General features: G+C 34.9%; 1 pseudogene; it reads right to left on the reverse strand.

Moving 5' to 3' along the window:
- Positions 1 to 18,806: 18,806 nt before the first annotated feature.
- Positions 18,807 to 18,906, reverse strand: LOC127089350 (uncharacterized; annotated as a pseudogene).
- Positions 18,907 to 21,144: the final 2,238 nt, after the last annotated feature.

The following is a 21,144-nucleotide window of genomic DNA, read 5'->3' on the forward strand; positions in this document are numbered from 1 at the left end:
AATATCTCTAATTAGTTCAATTAAATTAAACTAACACCATATACCCACCAAGTTAATTAATATAATTAATTATTCAATTATATCTCATATCAACTAAATAATTAATTAACACACCAAATTAATTAATATAATCGATTATTATACTACCTAACAACCAATTAATTAATTAACACTCCAAATAAATAAAATAAAATATAATAATAATATAAGAAATAATTACTAAAATTGGGTTGTTACAATTACCGTCATGAATGTGTATAACGAAAGCTTTTCAGTGCTAGAAATGGAGGAATATTGACTTTCATATCAAGGTGAATAGTTTGGCACAACGATGAGATACGAAGAAAGAAAAAAGGATTGCCAAACAACACGCGTATTAGAACAAAAATGGATACGACTGATAAAATGATAAGATTATATAGTATATATCGTCAACCTGGACACAATAAGAAAAAATGTCCCAATCTTGGAGCAACCTCGACATCATAATTTAGTACCTCCTTTCAATTTTTGTAACCTTTGATTTTGATATATTAATAACTTTTTGTTACAACAAGGTTAACAACAAACATCACTCCAACTTAAACACACTTAAAACCGAACAGGTCTGAATAAACAACACAAACAACATATATCAAAACAGATAAAAATACTTAACCACAATATTTAAAAACAATATTTCAAACTGATTACAACTATCAAATTGATATCATCTGGTCCAAACATCACTTCCTAAGCATCCTTATTATTTTTTACCTGCACCCATCCACGTACGGTATTGAGTCTCTTAATACTTCTAATTTTTTCGCCTTCATGTATGTTTCCGTCTAACAACCGAGCTAACTTCCTCTTTAGTTGCTCGAAAAGATAGATGTTCCAAAACAACATCTCCATCGGAGGCTTATCTATCGAATAAATCACTTTTCCTTAGCGGCGACAAAGACGAAACATGTTTGCAATATAATGAAAAGAGATGTGGAAAAATAAATCACACAACACCTCTATTTATACAAAAAAAAATACACAATACACGGAGGCGCCAAATCAATTGGCGTCTCCTCTCACTTTTTAGACATGGGTGCCAATTGGATTGGCAACACCATGTGTTGTAGCCAATTCAATTGGCCTCTATAAAATTAAGGGTAGACGTCAATTCATCTGACACCTACGTCTTAACGTTTTTGTTTGAAAATGGGATAGTTTGGGAATTAATATGAAAAGTGGATTATTTTGGATTTTGTTTTTGAAAAAATGGATTATTTAAGTCAAAAATTTGTTACATTTCATGAAGCGGAAGAATGGAGAAAAATAATATATAATTTTTTTAAAAGAAGTTGTTGTGTATTTTCTGACAATGTGATGTGACTATACAAATAAGAGTGTAAAATATATACTTTTTATACGATTACAGTTGTAATAATTAATAATTAATCTGAAGTTGAACTAAATTACGAGCTTAGTTATCAAAGGCCCATGTACAATCACAAACAATAGATATTTGTTAGATCTTATCACAATCTTATGATTTTTATTTATATAGAAATTAAGAACATAAATTTTTACTAATCTCTATGAATCGATAAGTCATGAATTTGTATCCCTTAAACCTATATCAGAAATCAATCAGAGAATAAAAGCGGAAACGTACCTGAATTTGACATTGAGAATCACCGAAGGTTTGTAGGTATTTGGTATTCCAATTTTTAGAGTTTTCTTATGGCTCATTGGTTCTCCTCTAATGGGGATGAAGAGATAATTTTATTGATGAGTCGTTTCGACGTTGTCTACAAATAGGGACTATAAACCCCTATAAATAACCTTAAGATTATTTCTTAGTTTTCAATATTCTAATTTGACACCTCGTCAAATTAAATATTGACTTGTGGTATCTACACAATAATCTCACATTTCATGACATTTATGCTTTTAGCCACATACTTAATATTAATTAGACCACTACAAATTTGGCTAATTAAATAATATCCCTAACACATGCAATATTATATTTGTGACCCAAAAATTCTAACAATCTCCCACCGGTCAAATATGTAACTTTACACACGTGTTAGACTTTATGGGCTCAAAATTTGCCATTATACTCTTTAAGCATATGCAAAGTATCTCGTCCATTAGTCATGTTAGTATACAAAATCAAAATGATTTTTGTTATATCAATCATAACCAAACCCTTCAATGATTACTAATAGTGACACAACTAAATGACATAGGTTTATCATGAAATGTGCAGCATGAAAATCACATGAAATTGGTATGTATATGTCGATTTTCAACTGACCCTGCTTTACTTTAGTGAGATCATTCAATAACTTTATTTTATAAAATGTAAACTACTAAATATCAATATTTATTAATTAGAAAATATCCAAAATCATAGTATGCTTACATAATACCAAACACATAACATAAAATTTATAATTAACTAACTCCCACTAAACCAAAGACTCATCTAACGGTAAAACATCCATGCGAGCAGTGTGCTCATGAAAGACCTTGGGTGGGAGACCTTTTGTAAGAGGATCTGCTATCACGGAGTTTGTCCCCAAGTGTTCATGGAAATCTATTCACTTTGTACCATTTCCTTAACAACTAGGAACTTGATGACAATATGTTTTGACTTGATCGATCTCCTATTATTGTGGGAATACAAGATGGTTGATTTGTTGTCACAATATAACTTAAGTGACCTTTCAATTCCTTCCACAATTTTCAGCCCAATGACAAGATTTCTCAGCCAAATCCCATAGTTGGATGCCTCATAACATGCTATAAGCTCGGTTGCCATGTGTTTACCGTCGAAATTGGTAAACAAGCGTTAGTCTTCCAAATTCAAAAATATTTTGGTTACTCACATGATCGATTAGATTGATCCTAGGACATGTGTTTTTATTAATTTAGATTTTGTAAATGATGAACATATCGACAATACTCTTAGTTTGAAAATAACATTCAAAGTTTAAAAGTAAATACAGAAATATAAAGAGACAATGTAAAGAAGGCTTCAAAGTAAAATTGCAATGAAGATAAATGACAAAATATAAATAATTTCATAAAAATGTAAAAGTATGGTGATCATACATACATTCTCTTAGCAACTCGTTTCTCAATACGCAGATACTTATAGTAAATTTGTGAGTTTTGTACAAGATGGAACACCCTGAATCCTAAACACTAAGACTCCTATTTATACTAATTTGAAATAACCGTAACAAACAGTCTCTTCTCCAAAAGATGACATTTTTTTCGTCTGCATGCACTTTGCTATCTACAGCTTTCCAAATCTTCTTCCAAAGAAACAGATAAGGCAAAAAATAGTTATGAGCCTTATTTAAATTTAAGCTCCGTCAAACACAACTCCAACGAAATGCCTCTATCGAATTGCAGTTTGAACTTAAAAATACTTCTAAGTCAAACCAACATTTCCCTCAACGCAAGGGGGGTTCTTCGACTAAAAACTCTTTCTGTCGAAAGAAAAAAATTCATGTATTCTTTTCAGAATATTTCCTTTAGCTTTTCTAGTTCATCTCAAACATTTCCTTGGCGTCGAAATTCCAGCTAACACCATGGTGGATGAAGCCGTAAGAGTTTGCTTGGCACTGCGCGAAGAAACTGCACCACTAGCCAACATGTAGATATAGCCTGAAGTGGATCTTTTACTGTCTTGGCATCCGGCAAAATATGAGTCAGAGTATCCAGTGATCTCTAACTGGTCTGACCTCATATACGTGAGCATATAGCCTTTTGCTCTCTTTAAATACCTCATAACCTTTTTGGTTGCTTTCCAATGATTCATTCCTGGATTGCTCGAATATCTTTCTAACATCCCAACTATGAATGCAATATTCGAACGTGTACATACTTTGGCATACATCAGACTCCTTACTGCTGAAGAATAAGGAATCTTTTGCATTTCTTGAATTTCCAAGTTTCCTTTTGGGAACTGATTAAGACTAAATTTGTCTTCCTTAGCGATTGGAGTATCCCATAGCTTACATTCATGCATGTCAAACCTTTTAAGCACCTTTTTGATATAACTCCTATGTGATAATCCTAGAATACCACAAGATCGTTCTCGACGTATCTGAATTCATAATACAAAGGCGGAATTACCAAGACATTTCTTTTCAAAATTTCTTGATATAAGTTTCTTAGTTTCGTGCATCATGCCTATATCATTTGGGGCAAGCAGTATGTCATCTGCATACAAGACCAAGAAAATGTACCTACTCCCACTGAATTTATGATACACACAATCATCAATAACATTCACCTTAAAACCAAATGAGAGAATTACTTCATGAAACTTGTGGTACCACTGACGAGACGCCTACTTTAGTCCATACATGGATTTTGTCAATTTGTAAACCATATTCTTTGAGTCTCCTGACACAAAGTTTTTTGGTTGCACCATATAGATCGTTTCATCAATTTTTCCATTGAGGAAAGTCATCTTGACATCCATTTGATGGAGTTCCAAATCATAATGTGCAACAAGATCCATGATTGTCCTAAAAAACCCTTTCTATGAAACCAGAGAGAAAGTACCTTTAAAGTTAATCCCTTCCTTTTGAGTATAACCTTTAGCCACATGACGAGCTTTATACCTCTCCATATTACCATTATATTCCCGTTTGGTCTTAAAAATCCATTTGCAACCAATGTGTTTCACACCTTCTGGTAACGAGATAGGTTCACAAACTTTATTGTCTTGCATGGACTTATACTCCTCCTTCATTGCTTCAATCCACTTTTCCGAGTTTGAATCTTGCATGGCTTGACAGAAGTTGATTAGATCATATTCCATCATACCATTATTTTCCTCATGTTCTTGAAGAAAGACTATGTAATCATGCGGAATAACATTTTTCATTTCTCTAGTGGATCTTCGCAAAATGTATTAGTTCTTGTAACACTTGTTCTTGAGGATTTCGAGGTTGTTCTTCATGAATTATCAAATCATATTGAGTTGGAGGAATTTCAATAATGTCTTGTGGAGGTTCTATTCTTGCTTGATCCATAGTAACTATATGAATCGACTATGGAATTATTATCGATTCTTCCTCTAAGACAAACTCTCTAACCTTATTCTCCCCCCCCCCCCCCCCCCCCCCCCCCACACACACACACAAAAAAAACTCAATATCCTCAAAGAATATGGGTGTTCCCGTCTCAAAAATTGAATTTAATCTGGGATCATAAAATTTGTAGCCCCTAGATCTTTCAGAATAACCAATAAAGTAGTTATTCACTGTTCGGGAGTCCAGTTTATTTTCATTTGGCCTAAAAGGCCCTGCCTCAGTTGGGCAACCCCACACATGAAAATGTTTTATACTAGGCTTTCTCCTAGTATAAAGCTCATAAGGTGTTTTGCCAGTTGCCTTTGTTGGTAGACTATTTAGGATGTAAGTTGTAGTCTTTAATGTCTCTCCCCATAATGACTCTGGCAAGGTAGAATGACAAATCATACCTTTTACCATATCCTTAAGAGTCTGATTTTGTCTTTCAACAACATTGTTCATACTAGGTGATCCTGACATGGTGTATTGTGGGATGATTCCACATTCCTCCAGGTATTTGGAAAAAGGCCCCAGGCGTTGTTCGCATGAACCGTCATATCTGCCGTAATATTCATCGCCATGGTCAGACTTGACTTTCGTAATTCGTTTGTTGAGTTGATTCTCAACCTCAGCCTTAAATGATTAGAACACATCCAATGATTGAGACTTTTCATGCATAATAAATATGTATGTATATGTAGAGTAATCGTCTATGTATGATATAAAATATTGTTGACCATTTCAAAAAGGTCTGGGAAATGGTCTGAAATATCCGTATATATTAATTCCAAGACATTTGTATCTCTATATGCAACATATTTATTTGTTTTGGTATGTTTACCTTTAACGCACTCAACACAAACATCAAAGTTCGTTAAGTCAATGGAATCCAAAATTCCATCAAACACTAGTCGCTCAACTATATTTTTAGAGATGTGACCTAGGCGCTTGTGCCATAGTGCTTCTGAATTGTTATCATCAATTTTATGCTTAGTACCACTTGATTCCACATTCAAGGATTCACCATAGGTAGCTACTGTGTCAAACAAGGATAGATTATCATGACTCATAAATGAACAAGTTCCAACAACATCTGAATTGAAAGACAACTTGAGCATATTGTTTCCAAATGAACAAAAATAACCTGATTTGTCCAAATAAGAAACTGAAATTAAATTCCGTCTAAATGACTGAACCACAAAAATGTCTTTCAAATCCAAATAAATCTGGTACACATCAATAATATAAAATTCCTTATAGCTTCCACTTCCACCGACTTGCCATCTCCCATATAGATGTGTCTTTCAACATCATTTAACTTTGGGTAGTTCATGCAACCCTTCATTGAAACACTGATGTTAGCAGTTGCTATAGAGTTTAACCACCAAGTATTTCCAGGTACTTAAGCTAAATTGACCTCAGAACATACCAAAACATGACTCATGCGATTGAAGCGATCTCACTTCTCATAATCTTTCCTCTGTCTAGAGATACTAGATTCCGTAGGAGAAAGTGGTTGCTCCATCCTTAATGCAAGGTCAAAATCCATGCAACCAAGAACAATTTTCATATTCTCATTTCAATCCTTAAAATTTGTCTCATTAAGGACCCGAACCTTATTCATATTAGCAAATATTGAAGCAATTGTAGTTGAAAAATAGAACATAATAAACACTATAAATATACTAAAAAAATGAATTATCAATTTGTTCAAATAAAGAAATAACCCATCTCAAGATACCTATACCTAGTGCATCATCAATATCAAGTATTTGGAAAGTAATTTCGATTTCTAATGGTACTCTTATTGTAATGATCAAACATTGATAATAAAATATGTCAAATAATAAACCTCTCTTTTGATTGATTTATTATTCACATGTGAAACCTTATAATTATCACATGATTACCATCATAGGTGTGCATTAAATCCGACAAAACATCAATTGTCCTTTGGGTCAATTGATACTCACATGGATAAACACACGTACAAATAACATTTAACATTTCTTATAAGCGACCTCCCAAAAAAAGAGGTCACTTTGGTGATATTTTATTTTAATTGATTCATTCAAAATGTTAAATTTTGTATAAAATTATAAATCAAAATGTTAAATTTTGTATAAAATTATAAATCATAGTCAAAATTTGAACATAAATATACCAAAAAAAAATTAAAATTAAATTCAAAAATAAATAAATATAGTACACGTTAGTGCACCTCATGCGCGGTTACCAGAAAATTAGAATTAAATTAAAATTCAAAAAATTGAATCCAAATCAAAAACAGCACACACTTTACTTTATTGTTATGCACTTTTATGGTGGTACCGAGTTTTATTCCAAAATATCAATTCACTTATATTATTTATTAATTATAATAATAAACATTCTAATTAATATTTATTATTAAAAACTATTAGAATAAATGTTTTTTTTAAATAATTATTTTTTTCAAGAATAATATGTAAATAACCATAATTTCAAAGTAGTTACTAATATAATTATTTTAAAAAAAAATGAATCAAGACATGGATGTATTGATCAATTTATACTCATGGGACACTATAATTGGCTCATGCATGTAAAATGTAAAAGACATGTGTCACTGCAATTAACACATACATGTAAAATGTATGAGCATGCGCCACTGCAATTGACGCATACATGTAAATATAAAAAAGAACAAAACTCTTTATTAATTCCTATAAATCAATAATCCATGGATGAAGAGAAAATTTGACGGATGAAGATGAGTTTTCACGTTGTCTACAAATGAGGATTGTAATCCATATAAATAACCTTAGATTATTTTTTAATTTTTTATATTTTGGTCTCTTATCAAATTAAATATTAATTTATGATATCTACGTAATAATAGTTTATTTCATAATATTTATGTTTTTAATCAAATATTTAATATTAATTGAATCACTAGAGTTTTGATTAACTAAATAATATCTTAAACACATACAATATTACATCTGTGATAAAAAATTCTATAAATATAAGTTATATTTTCAGAGAAATTTAACAAGAGACACATTATAAAACGGGACACAATAATACTCCTTTTCTCTGATTTTTTTTTAAAGATTCACCGGACATGAGAAGTCACACTTTTTTTAAATATGAGATAAAATAGTATAACAGTATTGGAAATACACTAGAGATAAAGGCAGCCTAAGAAGTGCATTATAACCCCCACATAAAATAATTAAAAATAAAAGAGAAAGATTTAAGGAGATAAGAACCAAACTTCCAATACCACCGATCCCCCAATAAAACTAGACTAAAATGTAGGAAAATAATCACTATCTCAATTTTTTTCACAAAAATATTATAACATCTAATAAACCGTCTCACAAGAAAAAATCACACTATCTATAGAGTTGAACAACACTCATCAATGTTATTTTTGTTTGAGATTAAAGATAAAGTTTTAGAGAATCTCACAGTGTTTATTGAGAATTGTAGTAAACAAAAACAAATGTTATTTTATTTAAGGAATTAAACTCGAAAAGATCCCAACACATATTTGTGCGATCATGAGTTTTAAACAAGTTTGACATTGAATACAATGAATAAACTTGAAAATAAACTTGAAACTTAAAATAATGACATTGAATACAATGCAATAAATAACTTGAAAATAAACTTTAATTTGTAAAAAGTGGAATCCATCTGTACATTCTTGACTCTTTTCTCACACAGCGATACTTTGAGTTTTGTAGAATTTGTGTACAATTGCGGTCCCCAAAAATTCAAAGTGAATACTACTTATATACTAATCAACACATGTCACGTCTTCGTCTCCATGCAACCTTTGTCTCCGACAAACTTCCATGTGTCCTTGAATAATTGTTTGATCTTATCCATTTACACATCATTCTACTGCATAGAGTATATCTTGGAAACTCTGAAGTTCACTAAGTCTTAAAAACCAATAAGCTTCATGGTCTCTATCTAATTATCATTTCGACCAAAATTACTACTCCTTTTTGACAAATCAAATTAGTCGAGATCTTCATTGCCATTATTAGCCCTTTCAACTTTTTAACAACAACCATTATCACATGACCTTTATCATATTTTAATGCTGGTGTGGAAAATCCGAGGTAACCAACTTCCCCCCAAAATACCATGTTTTGATTTTGAATAAAAAAAAGTAGAAAAGTGGCATTTTTGAACATATTTTCGACAGTGTTCATATTCTTACGCCGACATCATTGTCATTATTACTACTTTTAATGCATATTGTCATTTTCCAAAAGATTTTCTTAGAACTTCATTATTACTCCTATTTTCTAGGAGATCATGCACTTGCGCGTTTCATTAACTGCTCCATTCCCATCAGCTTTCCCACTTCTTGAAGCACAAATCATTTTGTGTCAACATGCGTATAAATAATCGCTTCACATCCTCTTCTCATCTTCTTCGTTTTCACTCTCGGAATATCACACTAAGAAAACCCTTTCTCTCATAAAAGCTTCAAACTTTAACAATGACAATGGGAAGAATCCAATGGCATTCACGAAGCTGATGAACGAAGAGATTTTGTAGCTGAACCACCGATGACTAAAGAATCTCCATTTTGCAAAAATAGGTACTCATCCCTTTTACACTCTCTGGTAAAATGTTAGCATTCTTAAGACCCTATCCAACAGCTAAATCACAACCTAGGAAGGTCAAGAACTTCTTCCCATGTTATCCCGTAACTAAGCCATATGCATTCGAAGAACGTTCCCTCGATTTCTCTTTTATGGAAACACATGCATGTGTCTTTCGATTTGTGCCTCCTACTCAAAGAAAAGAGTATCTTGTCTGACTCAATAAAGTCCAAGAAAAAAAATACAAAAATAGTGGGAAGACCTAGGCATCTTCGACATGATTCAAATTTCAAGAACTAGCCCTAGATATAACCTAACCATGCTACTTGCGTCAATCTTCTTTTGCAAAGGTTCGACCAACACTTTTAAAATTACTTGTGGAAGGCTCACACCGACATTGTTCAACGTAGCAGTCATCATGAGACTTACCCATCTTGGCGAAACTTTCACCCATACCATAAAAATCCATCAAGAATTTGTCTTTGAACAGTCTAGATTAAAAAATTACATTATCGACCACCACTATAAGAAAACTGAAGAGGTCTCCGACCAGGAGCATATCACCTTCTTGACCCTTTGGCTCTCTTATTATGTTTTTTTGTTCAAGCTCTCTACAAATAGATAAGAAATACACCCCTCTAGCAATCCAACTTCATGAGGGTCAAAAGATTTCTTTAGCCAAACTACTTTTAGCCAATTTATATCAATTACTTGGAATTGCTTCTTATAAATCGAAACACCTTCCTAAAACCAACAAGTCATACCTTATGTCAGGCCCTTTATGGCTTTTACAACTCTGGTTAAGTGTTGCATTTGAACCCAAGTTGCATTTATCCCAGTTGAAAGTTTTGCTGGAAGAAACCGACTGTAAGAGCATCAAAGGCATCAAACTTGCCTTAGTTACCCTCATGACAACCCTTCAAAAATAACCTTTATGAAATACATCAATCTTTTCCTTGAATAAAAAACTTTTGTTTCAAACATGGCTCCTTTTATGGATAGGTGTTTTAGTCCCTCTTGGTTTCGAAACATGTCCCATGGCGTAACCCTTTTAGCTGCTACAACATCGAACTCTGTCTGGGTAACCTTTTTAACTTCGACGTTACATTCCACTCAAGTTGAAATTGTAAGTGATGGCTTTGGATTTATTGGCTATCAGGCCAATCTAGTAGCTAGAAATTTTGGCTTTCGCCAAATGCTACCAAGTTCTCTCTATTCTTGGGAGAATGATATTTACTGGTCGTAGAGGAAACTTACTCCAGTAGAATATAGAGACTGCATGGCGTTCACTCGTCAACAAGTCCTCGAATTGCCTAATTTCCACTTTTAGTCATCCTTCTTTTTGACAGTGGAGTTCGCCAACTGATGGACTAGCTACTTCCAAGGCCACTTTTCTGAATAAAACTTCCGCAAGATGCTGTCGACCGCCTTCGCTAACTTACAAGAGAATACAGAGAAGAAAACAGGTATATATTCAATCATTCAAATTCTTTTCATTAATACCTTCGATTTATCTCACGTTTCTGTTGTAGACAAAACATCAGTAAAGGGTGACACAAACGTCGAAGGACCTTCTAATACTAGTGAAGATAAGAAAAAAGAAGAACCCCAACAGAAAAATGCAAGTTTTTTCTTTCTGTAAATTTAGCTAATCTTCGAAATGGTTATAATATTGCTTTTTATTTCAGAATAAAAAACATGATCTCGACTCTCCTACAACCACAAAAACTAAGAAGAAAAAGATATCCAAAAATATTACCTCGACACAGGTATGCATTTGATTTCTTCTTTGATGGCTTCGATGACTCAACAAAACAAGACAATCTCTTTCAACATGCTACTCTAAAACCAATAGAGGTTGTGGCTGAATCAAAAGCTCAGAGGATTGTGAAAAACTCTGATTTTCTCAAGACCTAAGCCTAAGACTCCTTCCAAACCAATATTCAGTAAGAAAGGCACTACTCAAAAAAACAACCCTCCAAAAGAAACAACAACCTCGACTGTTGGTCCCTCTAATAAAGGGAAAGAGAATGAAGACTTGTCCATTCCTGACAACCAAGTGCAGGATGAACCAAAAGATTCTCCAATCGAAGAACAAGAGAAAGATCACAAGGTATTGCTATACATAATACACATTTACCTCTCGATTTTAATTTCAAAACTAACCATTTTTCTATTTCTAAGAAACGCCAAAGCTGGATGAGAGCGTAATGGACAAACCAACATGTATCCCCCATTGGATCCCCTATAAAACCTTTTCTAACATCCATTGGTCAGACTTTATTGACTCTAGCCTCTCGTTTGTTCATCTAGAGAATCAACCAATTGGTGAAGGTGCATGTATTTCTACCAAACCAAATCATGAGGCTGAGGCTAACGTCGACCAATTGTCTCCTCAACGAAACAAATAATTGGATGATATTATAGCTTTCGTTCATGATAACTCGTCTCCCGACAATCCAAAAACAAAAATCCCTAAGAAAGTGGAATAAGAGCAATTTATCCCGAATGTCGAGACTGTTCCAACAGAAGAGAAAGGTCAACCTACCACCGCCAAAGAAAATCAAGCCCAACCTACTGTTCATGATTCATCACCCAACAATTTGCTAAGCCAATAAAATTTTGGCCATCAAAAGAAAGAACCACACATAAGTGTTTAGAAGACTAAAAAAACTTTGATGGAATCTCTAACCTTTCCTCATATAAGTCGACTATTTCATCCAACATCATATTCCAATACTAGTCAGATGGAATCTCTTATTGCCTTTGAATTCGGGCCGACTGTAAATATATTTCGACAGGTAAAATAGCCTCATGTACATAAGTCAATTGAAAAAGATTAGTATTCTTCTCCTCTTTAGGAGACATTCGACATGCCCATAAGACTTGGTTTAGGATTTTATGTTAATTCTTTGGCGTTTTCCCCATATGTTTCTTAATCAAACCAATAATGACTTTATTGGCTTCCTCGACTTGGCCATTGGCTTGGGTGTAATAAGTCGTAGATGTTAACAAATTAATTCCCATCTCTGAGGAAAAATCTTGCATCTTTCGACCTGTGAATGCCGATCCTTGATCAGCTGTAATGGTCTTAAGAATTCTAAATCTATAAATAATATGTTTTTGAATGAACTCTATTACCGCTTCTTGGTCAACATTAACTAAAGGAATTTCTTCTATCCACTTAGTAAAATAATCAATACCAACCAAAATATACTTCTGACTTTTAAATGATGTTGGTCGAATTTCACTAATTAAATCCAATGCCCAACCTTTGAATAGCAATGGCTTCACAATTGCATGTAATTCACTTGCAAGGACGTGTTGAATACTTGAATTCACTTGACACTCTTAACAACCCTTAGTGAACTCAATATAATCCTTAATCATTGTAGGCCAAAAAATGCCTTGTCGGAAAAATAACCACCTCATTTTGTGTCTGACCTGATGGGCACCACATGAACCACTATGGACGTTTGATATTGTTTGATAGGTTTCACCTTCACTAAGTCATTTGAGAAAAATTCCTTCAAGTGTTTTCTCAAACAATTTGTTTCCTATGATAACATAACTTAAAGATTTGTACTTAATCTTTCGATCAATTGATCCTGTCAGATTCTCTAAGTATTTGACTATTGGTCTTCTCTAGTCAGTATCAGTCAAATCTTCAATGGAAAAGACCTCAAAGTTTTCAGGACCTTCCGACCTCAACTTCTTCATTAATAGATCTGAAGGAGACAACCTTGTCGATTTTACTCTTCCTCGTACTTCAATCAAATCTTCTAAATTTTCCTTTGGCACTTTGTACCCTGAGGCAATCTGTGCCAAATCATTCGCCTTTTGATTTTCAAGTCGAGGAACATGTTGAATTTCCACAAAGTCGAAACACTTGATTATTATGTTGGATATAACAAAGTATATGATTAAGTTTTCTTTAATACATATGTACTCCTTCATTATTTTCTTAACAACTAATTCAGAGTTTCCTTTAACTTCGACTCTTTTTTCCCCCAAGTCTAACAAAATTTTGAGACCAGCCATTAAAGCTTCATACTCGGCCTCATTATTTGAGCAAGAGTCTTCAATTCTATATTTAAACTTCTTCAAATTCTTATTAGGGGAGGTTATTAAAATTCCAACACCAGTCCTAATTTTATGGCAGGAGACATCGAAGTATAACTTCCAAGATTCTGGCTCCACATAATTTTGAGGCGCCTTGACTATCGCGTGATCCATGATGAATTCAGCGACCGCATGTCCCTTCATTGCCTTTAAAGGCATATATGTTAGGGAATACTCAGTCAGGGAAAAAGCCTATTTCCAATTTGACTATGCAAAATTGGTTTAGATCACATGTGTTTAATAATGCCGAAATGCAAAGATACGTGCACATCAACTGGTTTTATATAGTGCTTTAATTTCATACATGAGAAATACAAGCAAAAAAACATCTTTTCTATAAGATTATGCCTAGTTTCTGCATCGTTCAAGACTCGAATGAGGTGATAAAAGGCCCTTCCGACACCATTATCATCCTCTTGTGCTGACATGCTTTATATAGTAGAATTTGAAGCAGAAATATACAACCTTATGCACTTATTTCTAACAGGAAGGAACAAAATCGGAGGATTCATCAAGTATTATTTTATTTCGTCGGAAACCCTTTGATGCTTTGGCTGCCATATGAGCTCTTCCTTTTTAGGCGAAGTAGCGACAAAAATGCTCGAATCATGCCACTAAGGTTTGAGATAAACCTTCTCAGAAAATTTATCTTCCGTAATAAAGATTGAACTTACTTCTTGGTCGAAGGAGGTCGAGTTTCCATGATGACTTTAGTCTTGTTCTGGTTAATTTTAATGACCTTCTTGTGGACCACGAACCCAAGGAAATCTCCAGCCTGCACATAGAAATCACACTTAAGAGGATTCATTTTTAGTCTGTAGTTCCTCATTCTTTCGAATGATTGTTGAAGGTGGTCGAGATGACCATTTCCCGACGCGCAATTAATGACAATATCATCAATATATATATTTGCATAAACTTTTTGATGGAATCATGAAAAATCGAACTCATCACCCTTTTGTAAGTTGCCAAAGCATTCTTCAAACCAATTGGCATCACCACCCATTCATAAGTGCCTAAGGCTCGTGGACATTAAAACACTATCTTCGACACATCTTCATTTGCATTAAAAAATTGGTTATAACAAGAATAACCACCAAGCATACTAAGATATTTGAAACCCGCTGCTGAGTCTACCAGCATTTGGGCAACAGGCATTGGGTACTCGTCCTTTGGGTTTGCCGCATTCAGATCTCTGAAGTCGATGCAAACCCTAAATGTTCCATTTTTCTTGATCACTAGAAAAATATTTTCAAGCCATTTGACATACCTTGTCGTCCTTATGAACTTACTTTTTAGAAGTCTTTCGATCTCCTCTTTTATTTTGAATATAACCTCTGGTGCAAACCGTCTAGGCATCTGCTTGACCGAATTCTTCACAGGCTTTATTTGTAGCTTTAGCTTCACCAAATATCTGCTTAAACCTGGAATTTCGTTATAGTCCCAAGAAAAGCAATCTTTAAATTTTTGGAGTAATTTAATTACCTCTAACCTTAAATTTGGGTCAATATTTCTGCTAATATATGTCGGCCTTTTAATGGTTCCATCTCCTAAGTCGACTTCCTCCAACAGATCTTGTGGATGCATCTTTATTGTCTACGCGTCATGATCCTTTTCGAAGTATAAAGCGTCATCATCGTAGATGCAGTTGAGCATATGGCTTTTCAAACCATCATCTTTTATGCCTGCTAGTTGCGGTTTTTCGAGTAATTTTGGTTCAATGTTGATTCTCTGCCCATATCGAATACCTATAATTCGTTGGCTTCGACAACCATGTGTGGTACCTCAGCCTCTAAGGCCGCTCTCAATGTATTTTCGGCAACGTAAGCCAAAATTCGCTTGAACGCATCGAACTCAAACATCGTCGTCGAATTCGTCACCCCAACTAGTTAGCCGAATGGTGTCATAATTTCTCTCACCTATAATTTCCCTATCCCACATGAATCCATGGTTATAAAATCAATTTCACCTATAAAACAAAGAATGATAAGAATAGTAAGAAATCAATTTTTTAAAATTAGAAACAAGGTTATAAAATCAGGGTTTTAGAAAGAAGAAGAAAAATAATAGAGAGAAGAAGAGTTTACCAATTTTTGTATAGTGAATGGAAACTACCTCCTCCCCACCCACCCACTACCTCCCCCCCCCCCCCCCCCCCCCCCCCACACACACACACACACACACACACACACACCTTTTCGTAGGTTTGTTTTTACATTTTAATTATATGCATTTTCATCATAAAATAATTGATTATTTTCTTTAATTAAGAATAATCATGAACATGTGTATTCATTTAGTTTTTTTATCAAATCCCTAATTTTCACATAAAACAAAAATAAAAGAAAGTGCATTTAAATTAATTTATTCTCATGGTAATTCATGCATTTGCATCATCATATAATCATACACCATTCATTAATTAATTTACATCATAAAAGAAAAGTCAATAAAAAGTCAAGAATGTGGCACTAAAAGATAAAAAAAAATGATCATATTTGTTTTCCCTCATCATACTTTTCATTCACACATCATTTGATCTCATCTAGTTATGCAATTTATCAAAATTTGATATTTTTATGCCAAATTGATAACACGAAATTATATCATATTTTAGGACTTAATTCCATTAAATTCTATGACTATTTATTTCGGTTTACTGCATTTTATGAGATTACGTGGTATTTTCTTCCTATTTGTCTCAGGTAGTCTATTTTGAAGAACAAGTGAAAATGGAAGAAAAGGAGGTGCAAAAAGGAGAAAAAAAGGAACCAAATGCCAAAGCCCAGCCCAAAGCGCACAAGTCACCAATGCTGTGCCTGTGACGGACGTCACAGGGTGCGTGACGAGCGTCACGCAAAGCAGCCTTGTGACGGACGTCACACATGGTGTGACGAGCGTCACACCGTCTACTTTTTTGGCGCAAGTAACGCCCTCAGAAGACTTGAAGAAGAGACGTTGAGGAGTTTGTGTCCTATATCCACGCCGTGCATTTAGCCACGTTGAAGAACTTGAGAAACGGAAAGCAGTTGCCAGCACCAATATAAATAGCCACTTCTAAAACCTAAAAGGGTTCCTCGGTTTTTCCACGCTCACATTGCCGAAGCTTTGCCAATTTTCTTTCTTTTTACGCTTTTGCTTATTTTTCTTTTCCAGCAACTTAACATTGTTTATTTATTTCTTTTGCAAGTTCTACATTCTTTTTCCCTTGCAATTTACCTTTCCCTTTTTAGCATTTAGATATTTTTCGCATAATAGTTTCTACACCGGAAACTATTGTGCAACTTTTTATCGGATCTAACCTTACGTTAGATTCTAGTTTTATTTCCTTGGTTTAATTTATTGTTTAATTGAAGAATCGAAGAACAAATCCTACCGGCTTGTGGTGGAGTGTTCAAGACTATTGTATTACGCATTCAGGTTCTTTAATCGTTATTTAATATTTTGTTTTATTATTTATCTATATTATCTGCCTGGAATGAGTCTGTTTATGCATGATATGTATTCTTGTTTATTTAGCATGTCTGGCTAATTCGCCTAGATATCGGTATGTAAAGTAAGCAGAATAAGGGATCAAGACTGAGTCGGTCTATTTAAACTTAAAATTGAAATCAATCTTTTTACGGTCTCAACTTACAGGTTTAATAACAAGATTTTTTACAAAAGTAAAGGACATAAAGAAGTTAAAATCAATAGAGCGAGAGTTTGAGGTTTTAACTGGACAGTGTAAGTTAGGCATTAATTCTAGATCAGGGCGAGAGCAAGTTTTAGAGTTAATTAAATTCTGACCTTTTCCAAAAAGTATTTTTAAAGATTGAATGTGAGGACGAGAGTTAAGCATTTGGATTTAATTGTATAACCTAAGTCAACAGAGCGAGAGTTTGAGATAAGGGTGTTTAAAACGGTCAGTGTTTTCTTAAAAAGAGTTTCTGCAACTTTATCGCTTTCAAAATATGGTTTTTGACTTAATTATAAGTGACAGCTACATTAATATAAAATCATGGTTTATTCAACAGAGCGAGAGTTTGAGATAAAACCTTTAACCAATAAAGTTAACTGAAACGATTTATTTTAGAACCAAGAAACCGACAAAGACTTGATTCCCTAGTTTTGACGAACTACATACCAATATCCGTTTTATTAATATTTAATCTAGATCTTAGTTTAGCTTTTAGTTTTTCCCCAAACAATCAAACATTTTTCACCTTAGCTTTACGTAGTAACCTTAGATAACGGTATATCGATTCATAAGTCCCTGTGGGATCGATATCTTTTAAAACTACGCGATAGAACTGTGCACTTGCAGTTTGTATCCCATTCTCGACTCACACAGTCGAGCGATCAAGTTTTTGGCGCCGTTGTCGGGGACTTTTATTTAATCGATATCGTAACTCTTCCGTTACGCTGTAGAGACTAAGGTTTCTCTTTCTTCTATTCTTTCTTTCGTTGATTTGTATGCCACGCACTCGCTCACAAGGCGAACCGCTCTATTTACGAATCAACGATATCGAGCTATATCTCCGAGTCTTACGACGAATTCGGGAATATCGTGCTGCAAACAATCTCCCTCCTATAGACTTTCCTGATCTCAAAGATCTTCCTTCTTTAACCGAGATGGCAGAACCAGCTCGTGCTCTTAGAGATTACGCCGCTCCATCGCAAGATGAGCCGCATTCAAGTATTGCTCCGCCCGCAATCGAAGCAAACAACTTCGAACTTAAACCTTCGCTGTTGCAGGCTGTGCAACAGAACCAATTCTCTGGAAATCTTACCGAAGATCCAAACCTTCATTTATCCGTATTTGTCCAATACGCCGATACTGTTAAAGCTAATGGTGTCACTTCAGAGGCAATTCGACTTCGTCTTTTTCCTTTCTCATTAAGAGATAGCGCTAGAAGATGGCTTCAATCTCTCCCTTCCAACTCAGTCACCACCTGGAACGAGTTGAAGAAAGTTTTTCTTGCCCGATACTTTCCGCCAAGCAAAACGGCTATGTTAAGAGCCCAGATAAACGGATTTAAACAGAAAGACAACGAGTCTCTTTTCGAAGCATGGGAAAGATACAAAGACATGATGAGACTTTGCCCACACCATGGTTTGGAAGACTGGTTAGTAATTCACACATTTTATAATGGTCTCTTATACAACACAAGGTTAACAATAGACGCCGCTGCAGGTGGTGCACTAATGAACAAACCTTATGCTGATGCCTACCAGCTTATCGAGAGCATGGCCTAAAACCACTATCAGTGGGGAACCAAACGAACAACGGTGGAAAAACCTCAAACGAAAACTGGCATGTACGAGATAAGTAACCTTGATCACGTTAATGCAAAAGTGGATGCTTTGGTCCAGAAAATTGAAAGTTTAAACGTATCACCTCCAGCCGCCGTGGTTGCTATAACTCAGAATTGCGAGGTCTGTGGAATCCAAGGCCACACTCCTACGGACTGTCAACTTTTGACTGGAATCCAAGCAGAGCAAGTGAACTATGCTCAAGGAAGCCCCTATTCGAATACCTATAACCCAAATTGGAAGAACCATCCAAACTTTTCATATAAGAGTAATAATGCTTTGTACGCACCTGGACAGTCTCCAAATCAAGCCCCATCTATACCTCCGGGATATCAGAAACCAAATCCATCCATGCCTAACAATAATACCCCTAGAAAATCCAACTTGGAAATCATGATGGAAAACTTTATAGCTTCCCAACAACAAACCAATAAAGATTTCTTAAACCAGAACATACACACTGGCGAACAACTTAAACAACTAGCAAGCAAAGTAGATGCCTTGGCTACCCATAACAAAATGCTGGAAACACAAATATCTCAAGTAGCTCAACAACAAGCACCTACTGCTGCCCCAACTGGTACATTCCCTGGACAGCCCCAACCTAATCCGAGAAGCCAAGCTCATGCAATTATATTAAGAAGTGGAACGGAAGTGGAAGGACCGTCTGATCCAAGGATAGAAAACCAAAACCCTAAGAAATCAACTGAGGAAAGTGAACCTAAGGAAAAGGAAGAGAGTAGTAAGGAAACCCTAGAAAAGAAGGAACCTTATGTACCTCCACCACCTTACAAACCACCTATCCCTTACCCTCAAAGGCTTGTTAAAACCAAAGATGCGGGCCAATTTAGAAAATTTGTTGACCTCCTTAAACAATTAAACGTTACAATTCCGTTCACCGAAGCTATTACGCAGATGCCCTCATATGCTAAATTCTTAAAAGAAATCCTTTCTAATAAGAGGAAACTTGAGGATAGCGAAACTGTTACACTCCCTGCCGAATGTAGCGCTATAATCCAAAACATGCCTCCTAAACTCAAGGATCCGGGTAGTTTCTCTATACCCTGTCACATAGGAAAATTTGTCATCGACAAAGCTTTATGCGATTTAGGAGCCGGAATTAGCGTTATGCCTTTATCCATATGTAAGAAACTGGAAATGGGAGAATTAAGACCAACCAAAATGTCTGTACAACTAGCAGATCGTTCCATCAAATATCCTGTAGGAATCCTTGAAAACGTTCCCGTACGCATAGGTCAGTTTTACATTCCCACTGACTTTACAATTATGGACATTAGAGAAGATGATACTACGCCTATTATACTAGGAAGACCGTTCTTAGCAACTGCCGGTGCAATCATAGACGTAAAACGAGGACGACTTACCTTCGAAGTAGGTGAAGAGAAAATTGAATTCATTCTTTCCCAATTCTTGAAAGCACCTGCAATAGAAGATACATGTTACTTCATGGATATCATCGATGAATGCATAAAAGAAGCAGAGTTAGGAGAAGACAAATCATCAGACTATCTTTTAGAGGACAAATCTAACCAATGTTTAGCAATAACACCGGACCCTACGCAATGTCTTAACAAACCAACCCCTGACCTGAAAACACTTCCCAAAAATCTGAGATATGAATTCCTAGACTTAGAACTTGAACGACCTGTGATAGTTAATGCAGATCTAGGAAGACTCGAAACAGAAAAACTCTTACATATCTTAAGGAAATATCCAACCGCACTAGGATACCACATCACCGATCTTAAAGGAATAAGCCCTTCTATTTGTATGCACCGCATCATGTTAGAAGAAGACTGTAAAACCTCTAGGGAACACCAGAGAAGACTAAATCCGATCCTGAGTGAGGTAGTAAAGAAAGAAATAACCAAGTTATTGGAAGCAGGTATTATATATCCTATATCTGATAGCAAATGGGTTAGCCCTGTACACGTTGTACCAAAGAAAGGAGGCATAACCGTTATTGAAAACGAAAAAGGAGAAACTATAACTAAACGAATCGAATCGGGATGGAGAATGTG

The sequence above is a fragment of the Lathyrus oleraceus genome, chromosome 5 (assembly GCF_024323335.1).
Source record: "Lathyrus oleraceus cultivar Zhongwan6 chromosome 5, CAAS_Psat_ZW6_1.0, whole genome shotgun sequence".
In the NCBI taxonomy this organism is placed as follows: Eukaryota; Viridiplantae; Streptophyta; class Magnoliopsida; order Fabales; family Fabaceae; genus Lathyrus; species Lathyrus oleraceus.